Below are 17,926 nucleotides of genomic sequence, written 5' to 3' on the forward strand. Positions count from 1 at the left end.
ACGAGACTCTCAAATCCCTTGGCCAGCTTACCAACAAACCCCCTAATCAGAGGGGGAACGGTAATTTTCGTCTCCCACGCGGCCAAAATTCACAAAGAGGCAACTATGCCCAAGGACAGGGTACACAATGGAACAACAACCAGCAGTCTACCCAGAGTTACAGCAAGGGTAACAAAAGAGGTCGTGGAAGAGGCAGAGGCAGCCCCAACAAGGGAGGTGGCACACCTCCACCTAAGCAGTGACGCTCAGTTCAGGGTCCCTTCTCACGCAACCCCAGTAGGGGGACGCATTTCCAACTTCACCCAAGCTTGGGAAGGGATCACCTCAGACAGATGGGTGCTGTCAACAGTGTCCACAGGATATTGTATAGAATTACTGCAGCGTCCCCAGAACCACCCTCCACGACAAAGAATACACTCCTTAGAACATCGGAAGATCCTTCTCGAGGAGATCGCCATTCTGCTAGAAAAGGACGCGATAGAACTCGTCCCAGGACCTTATTTTCATATTTCCATGCTCCCAGCACACAGGAAATACTTACGCTTCAAGGTGGACAGTCCCCACTACCAATTCAAGGTACTGCCCTTCGGGATAGCTTCAGCACCAAGGGTATTCACCAAGGTACTGGCGGTGGCAGCTGCACACCTGCGCAGGGAGGCAATCCCAGTGTACCCTTATCTGGACGACTGGCTCATAACGGGGGAAACCCCAGAAATTTGCAGGTCAAATATTCAGAGGACTATCGACCTCCTCCACGAATTAGGCTTCTCCATCAACGAGAAGAAGTCAAGTCTGGTGCCAAGCACCTCAAAACAGTTCCTAGGAGCAATCCTAGACACTCAAAAAGGGCTGACCTTCCCTTCGGAGGAGAGAATCCGGAATATACTACTGCAAATTCCACATTATCAGTCAGGTCAACAAATAACGGTACGTAAAGCAATGCGGTTACTGGGCATGATGGCGTCATGCATTTACCTGGTCCCCCACGCGCGTCTGCGCATGCGTCCCATGCAGGAATGGTTGGCGAAACAGTGGTCTCAGGCAAGTGGTCAGTGGGACGATCTAGTGGTCGTTTCGCCAACACTCGTACAGAGCTTACACTGGTGGACAAGAGAAAATCTCGCAAGAGGAAAACCCTTTTACGATCCCGAAATACAGGCAGTGGTGACTACAGATGCATGCTTAACTGGGTGGGGAGCTCACCACCTCCACCACACAGCTCAGGGTCTCTGGTCTCACTCAGTAGCCAAGAACCACATCAACCTGCTAGAGCTTCTGGCAGTATTCCGAGCGCTTCAAGCGTTCGAGCCCCATCTGCTGAACTTGTCGGTGCAGATCCTGACGGACAGCACGACAGCCATGTTCTATCTGAACAAACAAGGAGGGACTCGTTCGCCAAATCTGTCCAAGCTTGCCCAGAAAATCTGGATATGGGCACTCAAACGGAACATCTTCCTGTCATCGCAACATGTTCCAGGGGAGCTCAATTCCCTAGCGGATGCCCTAAGCAGAGACTCCCTCCCAGAAGAACACGAATGGGTCCTTCACAGAGATATCGTAGAAGATCTCTTCTCTCAGTGGGGTTTCCCCACTATAGACCTATTCGCCACAAGCGAAAACAAACAATGCCCAGGATTTGCATCCAGGTTCCCCCAGCCAAACTCCCAAGGGAACGCCCTGTGGATGAACTGGTCAGGGATGTTTGCGTACGCTTTTCCACCAACTCCTCTCATCAGGGAGGTGGTGTACAAGATGAACAAGGAAGCGATGACGCTCATCCTAGTTGCTCCCATGTGGGCGAGACAACCATGGTTTCCACACCTACGCAGGATGGCGGTGTGCGAGCCCATCAAACTCCCAGCCTGGTACAACCTGCTGTCCCAGCAACAAGGTCAAACAGTGCACCAGGAACCCGACTCAATGAACCTGGCAGCATGGCTCCTGAGGTCATAGAGTTTGGCCATCTCAATTTACCACAAAGGTGTATGGACATCCTAAAAGAATCCAGGAAGCCAAACACAAGGCACTGTTACTTTGACAAATGGAAAAGATTCGTTATTTGGTGCCAGAGTAAGCAAATCAACCCAGTTGATTGCACTCCTTCCAACGTTGTAACATACATGCTCCACCTGCTGGACGCTGGGTTGGTTTTTAACTCTCTGAAAGTACACCTGGCAGCCCTCTCGGCTTACACCACATCCCATAACAAGGTATCGTGGTGGAAAGTACCAGTAGTTAAAGCCTTCATGGAAGGAGTAAAGAGACTTCACCCTCCTATTTCGAACCCACCGCCAGGATGGGACCTCAATGTGGTGCTAGCTAAGCTCATGGGCCCCCCTTTCGAACCCATGCATAAAAGTAGTCTCAAACACCTGACTTATAAAACGGCCTTCTTAGTAGCCATTACCTCTATAAGAAGGGTCAGTGAAATTCAGGCTCTGTCAGTGCAGAATCCTTTCTTTACTATTCACAAAGACAAACTGGTTTTGCGCACACACCCTAGGTTCTCACCTAAATATATATCTAAATTCCATGTAAACCAGTCCATCGAGCTTCCGGCTTTCTTCCAGAACCCGCAAAGCTCAGCTGAGGTGAAACTACACACCCTTGATGTGCGTAGGGCGGTACTATACTATGTAAATAAAACCAGACCGCTAAGGAAAACAGATCAACTGTTTGTCTCCGTAGCTACAGGCAGAGAGGGAGATCGCGTCTCTAAGAGCGCGATCTCGAAGTGGATTATCAACTGTATACAGCTGTGTTACTCTCTTTCTGAAAAAAAATCTGCCTTTCACGCCAAGGGCCCATTCCACTAGAGGCATTGGGGCCACTCTGGCTTTCATTGCAAAGGTTCCCCTCGACACCATTTGCAAAGCAGCTACTTGGAGCTCTATTCACACTTTTACTCAGCATTACTGCATTGACACTCATTCCAAGACAGATACACAAGTGGGACAAGCGGTTCTAAGACACCTGTTTGCTCATGACCCTTCTCACATCCCACCTCCTTCTTCGGTTACTGCTCGCTAATCTATGCACAGCATGTGATCTAAGCAGATTCCACAAGCCTCAGAAGGGATACATTACTCACCGTAATCGTATTTCTGATGCTTGTATCTGCTTAGATTCACATGCGACCCACCCTTCCTCCCCTCCGAGAGAAGGCGCATGATTGCTTGTAGTCTTACCTTCTGTCTATCTGCTTGGATTATCTGTACTCACGCTACTCCTCATGCTTCCTCATGTCAGAAAAAATACAATCTGAGGATCCTAGACGCGTGAGGGATCTTGGGTACAGTGGACGTCACACTAGGGATAGTATTACTGGCACGCCTGTGTCGACGCCCATTTTCGATTTTCGAAAAACAAACTGTAATACTCCGCAGCTTCCACTAGATGTCGGCCTATGCACAGCATGTGAATCTAAGCAGATACAAGCATCAGAAATACGATTACGGTGAGTAATGTATCCCATATATATATATATATATATATATATATATATATATATATATATATATATATATATATATATATATATATGGGCAGCACTGCCTGCAGTCTGTTCACTACGCATAGCCAGCCTTATGATTACTTAGTCTACTTGCGTTACTGCATCTGTACAATTATAAAACGGCATTGCATTTTCTTCAGTGCTTCTCCCGCACGTGCAATCTTCATTTTGCTCATGAAATGTTACTCACTTCTTTACTTCGCCATCAGATTCTATAAGGTCTATTCACCTTCTTCATTGGCATCTCTTCTGGGTGCGTCATCTCTGCTTCATGTGGCATCACCAGTCTTCTCTTTCACTCATCGTCACAAATCTTCCGAAATGTCCTTCAGAAGACTGTCATTCCTTCGCGGATACATCATGTAGGGTTTTCTCAATGGATACCTTGTTTCAAGGACTTTTCTCAGTATAGGTACCATTATTGGCTTTGCGCATGTTGCAATTTCCGGTTGCCAACATATAGGCAACATGGGGGCAGGACTTCCGGTAGAGGCACTTGGCTCCTCCGCTACACTTCCAAAGCGATCAACTGTGGGAAAAGCAAATTCATATGAGCCACTGGGATTAAACAAAGCCAACTGCTCCACAGGCTTGGATATTTTTGCACCAGTTATACTTGGTAACTGAACATAATTGCATAATCGCACCGCTGCTGAGAGGCAATTTCTTTGCCCACCCTAGAACTAACTTAGGGAGGGGGCGGTACTTTCACTGCAATCCCCACCCCCTCTATGATCTGCTTGACAATTTGTTCTGACATAGGGAATGACTGATATTCAACAGAGCCTCTTTCTTGGCAATTATCAGGGACAGAGATTGGGATCATATAGTTATTTCCTCCTTTCTGATCAAGGGGGTTTACAACCCTGTTCATCTCTAGTGGGTCTGCTACTTTCTTTAACTTAGCAGCGCTATATCCACACACCGTGGTAGTATTAGCAATAACTCTGGGCACAACCGGTTTCAATGATATTGACATAAAATCAGGTGCATTACAAAGTATACTACAATTGGAATTTAAAGTTTGCCCACCAATTGCCCCAATAGCACCTTTCTTAACATTAACAGTGTCGATAGCTGCAATATCTCCTAAAAGGTCTTTAATCTCTTTTATAAGTATGTTGACATCATCAATGGGTTTAGTTTGTTTGTTTGTTTTTTTATTTATAGGGTGCCCGAAAACCCTTGGGTAGCTGGGCGCACAGAATAACAAGAATGCTTAGAACTTGGTTACAGGTTGCATATTTCAGGTTGTTGGTAACATACATTGTATACAGTAATTACATTATGTACATTCTTTACATGTAAGGGTGGAAAGGTAACAAATTATATACAGTAAATACATTATGTACATTTTACATGTAAGAGTGGAGGGGTACGTGTGTCATCAGGTCACAATGCTCAGGGTCACCGGTTTCAGAGGTCATTGCGTCGAAGCCAGTTGCAGGTATGGTGCTTGAAGCTGTTGTAGGGCTGGTCCCTTCTTAGTTCAACTGGTAGGGCGTTCCAGTACTGGGATGCTTACACAGGGAAGCTATTACCTCCTGTTTTTTTTAGTCTGAATCTAGGGGTTTGGAGGCAGAAAGAGTTGGCTGTTCTGGTTGGTCGTGCAGTGGTTTTTCTTATTATTCTATCCCTAAGGTATGTGGGGGCTGCATTGTTCAGACATTTGAATGTTAGTGTGACACATTTGAGGGTGATCCTATTGCTAATTTTTAGCCAGTTGTATTTTCTCCGCACATTCGAGATGTGCTCTCTAGCTGGGAGGTTCAGGGCCGTTCTGAGCGCGTTGTTTTGTAGGTTTCGAAGTTTATTGATGATGTACTTATTTGTGCCTGCATAAAGTGCATTGCAGTAATCCAGTTTTGAGAGGATTTTTGCATTGGGTAGGATAATGCAGCTAGCTGGTGAGAGGAAGGGTCTGCATGCTTTAATAAATTTACCAGTATAGGCTGTTGATGAGGCCAGGGAGTTCACTTGTTTCCTTAGGGACAAAGTGGAGACCAAATAGAAACCGAGGGTTTTCACCTCTTTGGCGATGGGGGTTATATTGCCATTGATATTGAAGGAGCTGTAGTTGGAATCAAGTTTTGTTAGGTTGTTGGGTGAGCCTAGAATGAGGATCTCTGTTTTTTCATCATTCATGCAGAGGCCATGGGTTGCCATCCATGCCTGAATGAGGGTGTACATTTTGTTTACTAAAGCTGTATCCGTTTAAATATTATTGACTATTAGTCAATTTAAATAGTCTTTTATGGCCTGCTGGGGAGATAGAATTGGCTGCTTTCCTTTTGCCCATTGTCATTAACTTCAAACTGTCGCAGTCGTTTAAACCAGAGTTGATATCAATTCTTCAATTTTTGCAAACGAGCAGAACTGTGCAAAATAAGGCAAAACGTACAAATAGCAGATTGTGCAAATGTGCAAGTTGTGCAAATTTAGCAAGTTTTGCGCTACGTCACATGAAACCCCTGTTAACACACACACACAGGTGGGCATCCAAACAAACAGTGCTCACAGTTTCTGGTTCCCAGTTTCCAAGGGATGGTGCAATGGCAAGGGACGGCAAGCACAGATTCTCGGAAATGAAATCAAGTGTCAAGCTGTTTCATGCTGTATCCGACTGGGGACCCGAATTTAGGTTTGCACCTGCTGTCCTCTGCCAGTCGCTGACGGCCACACACAGCAGTGCCTTTGAGCGGGTTTACGCTGCAAGGGTGAGGTTTCTGTGATTTTATCCCTCTCTGCTTCCTTCCACTTCACATGCAGGGGGCGAGAGCTTTCTCCACTCTGCACATTAGAGCCCGGGACCAATACAGCCACGGACAGCAGCGCCCTCGCAGCGGGTTATATAGAAGTAAATGTGTATAGTTCCATTGATGTGTATATAATCTGCAGAGGGAATGTCAAGTAGGAGGAATAAGTGGGAAATATTTATTGGATTTGTAGAAACAAGTAGGGCAATGTTAAGTAGGAAATGTTTATGGTATTAAGGATAAGGTATAGTGGAGGCTAGGACCCTGGTGTGAGGTAGAACAGGTAAGTGGTGGCCTGCCTGAGGCCACCTAGGGGTGGGACCAACCACGGAGGTCATCCTCTGGCCACATGCATCAGTTGGTGATTCCAGGTGTTAGGCACAGGATCTTTTTTCTTAGTTCCACTCCATGGGTTTCCCTCTGACGCCTCCCTGGAAGAGGGGGCTGATGGAGCAGATCACTTTTTAAAAACAGCTCATACTAGGAAAGCTTTAGAAGGGAATTATTAGGAAGATTATAGTAATGTTTAATAAAAGGTTTGTGTGTTTTATCAATAATGAGGGGTTCCTGTTGGATCTAAAAAAAATACACATTGGCAGGCCTCCAGATAATGTTCGTACCAGGCCATTTGACGCATGAAAATCTTATAAATACGACAGCCTTATTATTTTCCTTTGTACATTTACACACACGTTTAGAGCAGAGGGCAATGCAAAGGTCAGGTTACTTGACAGAAAACAGAACGGTTGTTTTGATTTTTATCTACATGGATGTAATTGCAAGCCATGGCGAAAAGCCTCTGAAATATTTATTTCTCTGTAGCCTTTCAAAAAAAAAAACTGCACATTGTGATAAAAGAAATGGTTCCGTTCCATTAAGCTTCTCCTGTGTTGTGTGTAGATGTTCATGGAGCAAACAGAAGCATTGTGCACATTTCTTTTCCTAGCATTTTAGGATTGTATGATAAATAAGATGGAAAACTAAGTTACAATTGAGAATTCATTTTTTGTGACAAATTATGTTTTTTGTCCCATGTGAAAGCAAACCAGTATATTGAACAATTGTATTTTTCACAGTTCCTGTGCTGTGTGCATAATCATGCAGAGGCAGATCATTTTTACACTTATAATTTTATTAACACTCTAATTATAAAAACAGTCTATAAAATAATGAGTATCCACAGTCTAGTTTACATCCATTCAACCTCGCAGTCAATAGGGTACATTACTATAAATGGTCAGTGGCAGCAGAGTCTTTGCTCAAGGGTGACTGATTGTCATTACACCAATCACAGGTGTTATAGCCTCTCAAATATTCAAGACTACAATTAAAACATCCAAAACCTGCCTCTCCAGGAAGTGCAAGCACTGTTCAAAAACAAACAAATAAAAGTTACATTTGTTATTGAAACTCAGCAAAACCTTCCTTTGTGATAATCCAGATAGGTATTTAACTTTGTATAGCGCTACATGCATGGTTTGTCCAACATCTAGGCACTGTGATTATTATACCTCAGTCGATACTCAGTTTACCGACCTGTCAACGATTTTTGCCAATAAGATAGTTCAGCAGGTTGAGCGCTCGTTGCTGTGATCTGTGCGTGATCTGTAGGGTGTATGTTCGAATGTTAGCCAATAAGATAGCTCAGAACATTGAGCGCTCATTGCTGCGATCTGTGTGTGATCTGTAGGTTGCATGCTTGAATCCCAGCAAGACCAACTCAGCCTTTCATCCTTTCGAGGTCGATAAAGGAGTACCAACTTTGGTTTGGTGATAATTGTGATAAATATGTTCTATGTACAGAGCTTTGCCTAAAGCGCTATATAATTAACCATTTGACCATGAGATTAGGTATAGAATTTAGTATGGAGACCTTGCCTCTCTGCACTGTTGTATCATAACATTGGCATACCATTAGGTAGTAATAGCTCCAGGAAATGAGGACTTTCATTAAACATCAGAAGACAATTCTGCTATAGAACCTCAAAACACACAATACAATTCATGTTTTCTTTACTATGTAATTGGCTAGGTTTTTGTGTGTTCAACATTTAAATATATTTAACACACTAAACAGAAATCGGAGAACAGCTTCTCTCGAGCTAGTTAATTACTAAGCCATCAATGCATAGTCCTTACACTCTCCTTAGTCGGAAAAAATATCCTGTCCCTTTGTGGTGCTGCTGGCCCTAGAGAGCGCTGTGGCACCGGCTATCTGAAAGAGATAGAAGAAGAGAAACTCACCCTATTCTTTACATATAGTGAAGTAACTTACAGGCAAAATATTACCAAGGAAGTCTTTATCAAAGCCCTAATTTGAACACAAAGTGATTATAAAATTGCACATATCCCCTATCTGCACACTGTGGTCCATCGGACAGTTCACGTGGGACTAGGCGTCACAACTTTGGACAATTTATTTGCATTCCGCGAAGTATGTCAGATTGTACCAAGTGTAATGTACTAAAACATTTAAGAATATAAATAACTCTCTCAGCGTGTTGTTATACCCCCACACATTATCTCTCCCTTTGGAGTATACACAAGGTTTTTGCAATTTTATGATCACTTTTTGTTCAAATTAGGGTTTTGATAAAGACTTCCTTGGTAATATTTTGCCTGTAAGTTACTTCACTATATGTAAAGAATAGGGTGAGTTTCTCTTCTTCTATCTCTTTCAGATAGCCGGTGCCACAGCACTCTCTAGGGCCAGCAGCACCACGAAGGGACAGGATATTTTTTTCGACTAAGGCGAGTGTAAGGACTATGCATTGATGGCTTAGTAATTAACTAGCTCGAGAGAAGCTGTTCTCTGATTTCTGTTTTGTGTGTTAAATATAGACTGTGATAACAGAAAGGACAAAGTACCCTAAATTGGAGGTACCATCCAAAAGTTTCCCTGTGTTGTTTATAGTCAACATTTAAATATATACAGGAGAGATGAAATGGCCAGACCTAATGAAAGGTGTATTCTGTCACAATGCAGAAAGCTGTTGCATGGTAATGATTTCCATACAGTTTTTGCACACGTCGGCTGGATGTCACAAACATTTTACTTTCTTGCAAAGGAGAAAAGTCATTTTTATTTTCATGAAATCACATTTATTCTCAAAGTTTAAAAATAGGGTGTAAAATACCACCCATCTCAAAATCTTATCTGGAGCACGGCACATTGGTATCTTTGTCTTAAAACCAAATAAGTTAAGAACTCGGGGCACAGCCCATCTATCTCATATTAACATTGATTTCATTTTGCAGGTACGTTTTCCTCCCTAGCTAGTGGGCCTGGGATCTTGGAGGGGGGCTGATTGGTTGCTTTCCATTGGGATGGCCCCTGGTCTGGGGTGAGGGAGGTGTAACCCTTTCCCAGGCCGGAAATCAGGGTGCTGGGGGGTATACTCATAGCGGCGAATCCTAGCATTGCTGTGAGTGGTCCCCCAGGGCCTGAAGCAAATTCCATGCTGGGTCGTGTGTGTACTCGACCTGGCTAACCTACCATGGGCCTGTGCTGCCTGCTTGGAGCAGCCTGGGCACCCACAGAGCTGTGGACGCTGTCGGGCCAGACAGGACAGGTTCAATGGAGTAAACCCCCATTGGGCCATGTATGTGGGTTGCCAGAGAGGGGAAGAAGAAAACTTCACCCCATCTGGGTCACATGGGCCATGTGGCCTGAACAGTGCAGTGTGGGGGTATCCCCCATCAGCCTGCCCCGGGGCCTGTCGGGAAAGGGCCCTGCATTGAAGTCCTCATGGATGCACTTGCCTGGCGGCCTGGGAGGTGAAGAGAGAGGTGGAGGAAGTCAGCCCCAGCCTCGGATGCCGGGTCAGTGAAGAAAGTCCTTGACTTCTGGAGTTTCCCAGGTGAAGTAAAGCCCTGAGCTGCCCATTCAGTCCAGGTAAATTGAAGTCCTGGGCTGCTCCATCATCGTGGCCTGAGTAAGGACTATGTGGCCCGCATGCCTGTGCCACTCCTACATGAATCAGAGGGGTTGTGCCATAAGGACTGTTACAACTCTGCAGGCACACCAGTGAAGGAAGGCAGCGTCCACAGGACAACGTTTATGCTCCCTGTATCAAACATGTTGCCGTGGGCGTGGTGGTGATGTGGGCAGACCCCCATGCTGGGAGGCTGTCCAAGTGGCCGTGGGCTGCAACCGTGAAATCAGGAATAGAGCCTCAGTGTTGAGGTCGAGTGGGCCTGCCAAGGCCACAGGGGCCGCCGAAAAGAGTGGTTTGTGCTGCAGCGTTGCAGCAGTGATGATGGGCGGGCAGGCCACCACCTGGCAGGGAGCTGCTCAGAGACTATTTCTGTGCATGGGTCACACAGGGTTTTGAAGGGTAACCCCATGTGGTGGACAGGGTCACGCAAGAAGAACAAGATGGGGCAGCAGTCCAAGGCCCACCAGAACAGACTCCTGAGCTGCACCAGGATAGACACAAGAAGGTACTGAGAAGAGGTGGCTGACTTTAGCAGTCATCCCTATATAGCATAGTGCAATATGTTTTGTGTGTCATTGTTATTTGTATATTTATGGTTATATATAATTGCATGTTATAGTTACATTGATGCGTATATAATGTTAGTAGTTAAATGGGGTAGCGTGTATAGTAATAAGGGTGTGGGGGCCCCTCTACTGAGAACAAATGTGGTTCAAATAACCTGTCCTTTGGAATTTCTTCCACTCAGGAGGGTCTGCAATCATGATTTAGCTCACTGCACCCTTCACAGAGGAGAACAGTCTGGGCCCACCAACAAGGGCAGTCCAGCATCGAAATGCTAGGCAATTCTCCTCTGAACAAGAGTACTATCACCAACAATGCCGAAACACGTGTCTGGGGTCGCTGGTGATACTCTTGTTCAGAGGCGAATTGCCTAGCATTTCGATGCTAGACTGCCCTTGTGGGTGGGGATAGATTGATATGCAAATGGATATTGCTCCTCTGTGAAGGGTACAGTGAGCTACAACGTGGTTGTAGACCCTGCAGAGTGGATTCCCTGTATTTGCCACAGTATGCATACACCCTCTGAACTTCCCAACTCTCGCCACCCCATACAACTTCTAAACTCTGTGCATCTGTCGCCCCCTAACGTAAACTAAACTTCTAAACTGTCACTAATGGTAGGATAATCTATTCTTAATTGAATTTCAGGATAGAGGTTTGAGAGTCCAACTACCTAAAATATTACATAGTGCTCATGATTTATCAGGTGTATTTATTTGAGAAAGAATTAAAATGCCTTAGAGAAGAGCAATGTCTTAAGTTTTTTCTAAAGAGTAAAAGATCTGGGATTGTTTGAATACTCAATGGGAGATTGTTCCAGTGTCCAGTGTCTGGATCCCAACACTGCACAGGCCCTACAGAATCTAGGGTGGTGGGGGGATTGTAAGACTAGTGTTTAATGTAAGTGATTTAGTGGGTATATATAGTTTGAAATGTTCTTGAAGTACAAGGGAGCAGTACTAACGATGGTCTTGTGAATTAATGTACGTAGCTTGAAGTCGATCCTAGCCTTTACAGGGAGCCAGTGTAGATTTTAGTCTCAGAGTAATATGGCCCCTTTCATAAGCTTTTTGTAATGATACAGACTGCTGCATTTTGAAGTCTCTGAAAGCCTTGAATAGCCTGTTTGTTTAAACCAGCAAACAGGCTATTGCAATAATCAATTTGGCTCCAATTCTAGCTCTAGCTATAATGGCAGAGCAAGCCTCAGATAACACATTTCTAAGTTGGCTCATGATCCTTAGATGGAAATGAGTAGATCTCACAATATTACTAATATGCCCAGTTATGGATAGAGACACATCCAAAGAAAATCCTAATGATTTTACTTGGTCTAGCAGAGGGCTGGAGCAATCGGAAAGAACTATCCCCACAAGATCTTTCAGTTCTTTCCATCACATTGAGGCTGCGGGTTTTGGACAGACAGCCTAGACAGTTTGAAGTCATCCATTCAGAAACATTCTGAAGTTTGGATAAAACCCACACTCTCTTGTAGGATCCCTTCAAGTGAAACACAATCTGGGAAGTGGTGCAAGATTAGGCTTTAGCCCCCGAAACTTTGGGATATGCTGTGCTCTCTAACTTGCTGACCTACAGAGCTCTGGCAGGACAGGATACAGGAGGTAAATGGTGCCTGCGGCTGCGCTGTTAACAAAGGCCTGGCAATTCCTAATGTAAAGCATATTATTGTTAGAAACTGCACTCATATGCATACATTTTTAGGCAAATGAAATCTTGATGAGGTATTAGCACTTGCATGTCAGGGGAGTGATTGGAAGGGTAGGGAAAGGAGGCAGATCCGTCTCTCAGCAGACCTTCAATGGTCTGGTTTCAGATGTGAAAGGGAGAGCTACATGCTTTTAATTGAAGCATCAGCAGAATAGCCTCATTAGAATGCATAAAGAAGTTAGATGCCCCCAACCAATTAAGTTTGCCCTGCAGTCCCTGAAATGAGCCCCTCTACCAACATTTGAAGGGCTAGCCCCACTGTAATTGTAGTCTAGTTGCACCCCAGAATCTGGTTATCATCAGCATGATTTTGTAATTTGACACTAGAATGCATCAATAGGTCATGCAGAGGCTTACCATAAATATTAAACAATATACATGAAAGACACGACCCCTGTGGTACACCATAAGTCAACACCTGGATGCGATGTAAAATCCTTTTTCACCCTGGTTGTCCTGTTCTTAAGTAAAGCTTCAAACCAGTTGCACGCTTTATTATAGATAGCAGCCGCATCCCTCAGATGGTCTATTAATAGTGGTCCAGGGTATCAAATTCTGCAGAGAGATCCAGCAACATTAAGATACCAATATTACCTTCATCTGATGGTATCCTTGAAGAGGGGATGAAAGGGAGTTAGTTAAAAATATAGAATATGGTGTTTGGCAGTGTGATGAATCAGAGATGATTTCCCTGGAAAGGCAGACGCTTCCTGATCTCGACCCCGGGGGTGGTGGTCTGTGGCAGGATCACATGGGGGGTGGGACCAGGTCAGGAAAACTGGGATGACACCTGTAATAATTTCCCCAGAGACCCTACAATCTTAATGGTCCATTGTAGAATTGAACCATGTGAAGAAAGAAATCATCAGAACATTGGGGTAATGGGACGAGGAAGAGGGTCTCAGAGGCACTAAACTGCCAGATGCAGTCTAGTTGTTTTATTGACCCACACCAGAGCGGGACATTTGAATATATAAGGCCCCATAAGGTGCAGGCCATTATAACAAGACGGTGGGGTTGCAGAGACCACCTGTGGCAGTTGCAGGATAATCAGAAGTGGAAGAAAGGAGACACCACTATTTGGGAATGTCGGTCCTCAGAGGGTCTAAAAACAAGACCCTCTGAGTCTTGACGGTCTCGTACAAGCCCCTCCAGCTGGGAGGACGTCCCCAGAGACTATTAGTCTCTGGGGACGTCCTCCCAGCTGGAGGGGCTTGTACGAGCTCCGTCTACTCCGTAGCCCACTATTCATCAGCCGATGTTACAACTATCACAAGACCCAAACCCAGCTAGCCCCTTGTGGATTATATTGGAATCCTTAGACTGCGTGCCACGCAAGCACCGCTTTGATGCAATAGTTGGTCCTACCTTGTACTCATTGGGCATCCCGCAGTGAGTGCACAAGATTCCGCTGTTCTCCGCTGGATGAACTATGTTGGAATTCAACTCAGAATTTCTCTCCCGCTCATATTTAGCGGCTTTCCACATGCACCGAATCACAGGTCTTCAGTAAAACTTGTGTTTAATTCATTATTCTGGGCTCTTGATGAAGAGAATGAACTTCTCGAAACGCGTCAGCCACAATCAAATGAATTGAATCCTACCTGTTTCTCGCGTTTGGAATAAAGAATCCTCTTTTACATTGGATGTCATTACTGCATTCTTTCTAAAATTGTATTATCATTTGAAGTTCATTGGAATATATATCTAATTTATTTTGATAAAAGTCAATTTCAAGGCGTCATACTGACGTTAACATAAGGTGTGCAAGGGACGAGAGGGTTCTGTTTTTGGATCCTCGTTTCTCTCCTTTTTGTACCTTTAGTAACCCTGTGCCAGGGCTACATTTCCTCCCCTGCACCCTAAAATACTCTCAACTACTGACAAACTGTTATATGAATCAATGTTTCTAGAAATTTAGTGTGTGCACCTTCCACTCTCCTCCTTGGTCCTCAGAGGGTCTACCAGATAAATAAACTGAATTGCAGAGGTCGCACAGTGGGAAGCAGCATTGCAGAAGGCTTTCCCCCTGGTGAGGGAGGCTCTCCTGTTGGCGTGCAGTGTCCCAGTGGCAGGCGACCACTGGTGTACACTACGACCGAGGGAAGCTAATTTCCTGTTCGGCATGGGGTGCAAGAATCTAGAAGCAGCCTGCTGTGCAGACAGAGGCAAAAGAAGAAGCAGAGCGAGCAGTGGCAGCGGGTTGCATGGACGGATGTGCAGAAGCCGGTGAGTTTACAAGTGAAGGGTAATCCTGGTACACTGTGTACGTGACCGCTTACCACTGACAGTTATTATGAATATCGAACTAATATAAAGAAAGCATGTTGTCACAATATGAACTTTGTAAAGAGGTAAGAAGACAAAGGTTACAATCATTGTTATGAAAATCAGCACCTTTGCCAAATTAAAGAAGGGGCAATACAGAAGCAAGCTAATCATAACCAGCATTGCGAAATTACAAACACTAATGCCAAGGTTAAGACAGGGCAATACAGAAGCAAGCTAACCATAACCGCATTGCCAAAGTAAAGAGGGGGCAATACTTTACAGAGCTTATAATTCATGTTGGCTGAATGACCAGAGGACATTGTTGCAGGAAAGGAAGATTATAACTGTTGTTGCCAGAATAAGGAAGATGCAGTAGTTAAGCAAGATAACAACAAGAATTACCTAAGCCAAACAGAAGCAAGTATAAGAAAGAAACATTATCAGCAGTTTGTTGATGTGAAAGAGGAAAAGCAGAAGTGGCAGAAGAGGGGCCCTCCTGATATAGAGTGTTCAGGAGGAGAAAAGCATAACCTGCATTGCCTGTGACAAAACCAAAAATCCAACAAACAGCCACAATGTGTAACATGTTTTCCTAAAAGGAGTTGTGAATGTCGATTTAGTTGAAAGTTAAAGACTTTCCTGAAGATGTGAAGTAGATCTCACCACAGAATACGTATAGTAGTGCTAGCAGCTTTTCTGCTGGCTGGTGATTATACCAGGATAGGGACCTTTTAGTGGTAGTCCTGGCAGGTTAGTGGACCAGGAAGAAATCATGGAAGTACTCCATTGTGGTTGAGGGATTTGTGAAGAAGTGGCAATGCCACTAAGGTGTTTCATGAATTGTGGAAGTGTTTTATTTCCTAAGAAGAAGAAGTTGTGTTGAACTCTTTGCTACAAGTGGGGAGTGTACTCTTTGCTACAAGTGAAGAGTGTTGTGGAATCCTCCTGACAAAACTTTTCCGTTAATACAGAAGAATTGTAACTTGTCTACAAAAAGGAACTTGTTTATTTGAACATTTCATTGAAAATCCTGCTTTGAATCTGGGGAAGGGGTGCCCTTAAATTTGAGAAACTTAGTAAAATAACCTCTGCCCCTACTATTGCTACTGAACAGTTTATAAGGTTTGATATCTATTGTAGTAGAGGGGAATTAATTCAACCTGTAGACTGAGCATTGATTTCTACCAACTTAATTCGTATTCCTCCCAATGGTACCTATATCAGACTTGCCTCTAAGTCGGGCATAGCCTAGTGCTAAGACTTAGACGTATTGGTTGGGGGGATTGATCCGGACCATAGGGATGATATCAAAATATTGATACAAAATAATGGGAAGATAGCATACCAAGTTAAAGATGGAAAATGAATAGTTCAAGGAATATTGGAAAAGGCTCTGTTTCTAAAGCCAAGAGAAATTAAGAGTAGTGATCAAACTGAGAGAGGAACTCAGGATTTTGGTGCAGCAGATATGGAGCCTTTTGTGGAACCCATAATGAAACTCAGTGTTGAGGAAGAGAACGTGATTATTCCTGTTTTAGCTTTTGCTCAAAGGCACAATCCTTTGTTAGCAGAACCCTTTATTCAGGTACTATCTGAGGATAATGGAAGAAAAAAGACAGGACCATTGTTTTTTCCAAAAACTGGATTGTTATATAGAGGGGATGTAGGACTGGTGGGTACACCCAGGTCACAAACGGAACTTCCCAAAGGCCATACAAATATTGTCTTAGAATGGCTCATTCACATTTAACAGGAGGGCATTTAGGAACCGAAAAACTCCAAATCTGGTAACTGTACTGCAAATGAGATGAGACCAATAGACACAATGATAGGTATAACAACAGAGTGTATTCGCTTCAAGGAAACCCAGGTTCAACACAACAATAGCTGTGGAGAATTGAGCAAATTACAGAAAGGAAATCACGTCTTTTATGCATCCCAGTTCTGCTGCGAGTGCCATGTCATAGATAGTTTACAGCTTTCGGCTACGCATAGGGTTTTCTGTGAAAACTTACATTCGTCAGTGATTTCATGTCAGTATATTCTAACTGTCTGACCTTACAAGACAACCAACTGTTCTCACTGAAAGGAGACATTCCTACCAATATTATCTTTGTTTTCATGACCGAGAGTTACTGTGCAGTGGTGTGTCTTTCTTTAGGATAATCCTTTCCTGATAAAAACAGAACATCTCCTGAGTCATAAATTATTCTTATTATTAATACGTGCATTTGTGAGACCCATGCAATTAACAGCTGAAGACGAGAAGGCACCCTGTATATCTTATATTGCTGGTCCAGGCTGTTCAAGACCCAAGGCTGTGTAAACAATTAGATCATCATTCTTTGCAAACAACATTTCTGTGTGGCTCAGCATTCCTGTGGGGCGAACATATTCCTTCCAGCTCAAAATAGGAGATAATGGAGGTGTACAAGGCTAACCTGAATAAATGCATTTTCACAAGGCCCAAATCGTGAATAGATTCTATTGGCTAGGAATGTATGCTGACAAAGAATTCCGACAGTACATATGCCCTATATCGGAAAACAATTACTCAAATTCCTCTCCAGTCCCATTACAACCCTTACCTATTATAGACGTCCCCTTTTCAAAAATAGGGATGATAGGATATGATATGATATTTTATTTATATCGCGCTTGTATACAGGTGTTTCAGAGCGCGACCAGGCAAAGGGAGGGGAAACAGGGGAGAAGCAAAAACAATGATCTTACTAGGCCCAGTGAAATTGAGAACGTGCAAGTGCATGGGGAAGGGAAAAAGGAGGAAAGTACGAGCATAGGAGAGAAACAAAATAAATAGTAAGTAAATAAATAATTAGAGTGTTAGCGGTGGTAGTGCAGCCTGTAAGAGGTAAAGGTGCTAGGTTGGTCAGATAGGGTGTATCTGATAAGTGCAGAAGAAAAGTGGGTGGGGAACTGTATGGGTACAGATACAGGCCAAGGATAAGTCTCACAGTCCTGTTCTGGATTAGTTGTAAAGGGCAGAGAGTAGAGGCAGGTAGATTTAGAAAGAGGCTGTTAAAGTAGTCCAACCTAGAGAGAATCAGAGCTTGGGAGACAGTGAGCTTCTGAGGGAAAGTGAGGAAAGGAAGAGTACCTCTAAGGAGGTGCAATAAGAAGTTTGACTTTTTAGA

General features: G+C 44.0%; 1 protein-coding gene and 1 long non-coding RNA gene across 5 annotated transcripts in view; one reads left to right on the top strand and one right to left on the bottom strand.

Moving 5' to 3' along the window:
• The window catches only part of LOC138453478 (uncharacterized), a 1,096,265-nt gene that overhangs the window by 484,410 nt on the left and 593,929 nt on the right, over nucleotides 1-17,926 (top strand). The gene's annotated exons all lie outside the window — the stretch shown is intronic.
• LOC138453479 (uncharacterized) overlaps nucleotides 1-17,926 on the bottom strand; it is an 88,006-nt gene that overhangs the window by 39,413 nt on the left and 30,667 nt on the right. Inside the window, exon 2 of the long non-coding RNA XR_011260439.1 lies at nucleotides 3,705-4,043. This is a non-coding gene — a long non-coding RNA (uncharacterized lncRNA). The remainder of the gene's footprint in view (nucleotides 1-3,704; nucleotides 4,044-17,926) is intronic.

This window comes from Ambystoma mexicanum, chromosome 4p (genome assembly GCF_040938575.1).
Source record: "Ambystoma mexicanum isolate Mex_15411 chromosome 4p, UKY_AmexF1_1, whole genome shotgun sequence".
Taxonomy (NCBI): domain Eukaryota; kingdom Metazoa; phylum Chordata; class Amphibia; order Caudata; family Ambystomatidae; genus Ambystoma; species Ambystoma mexicanum.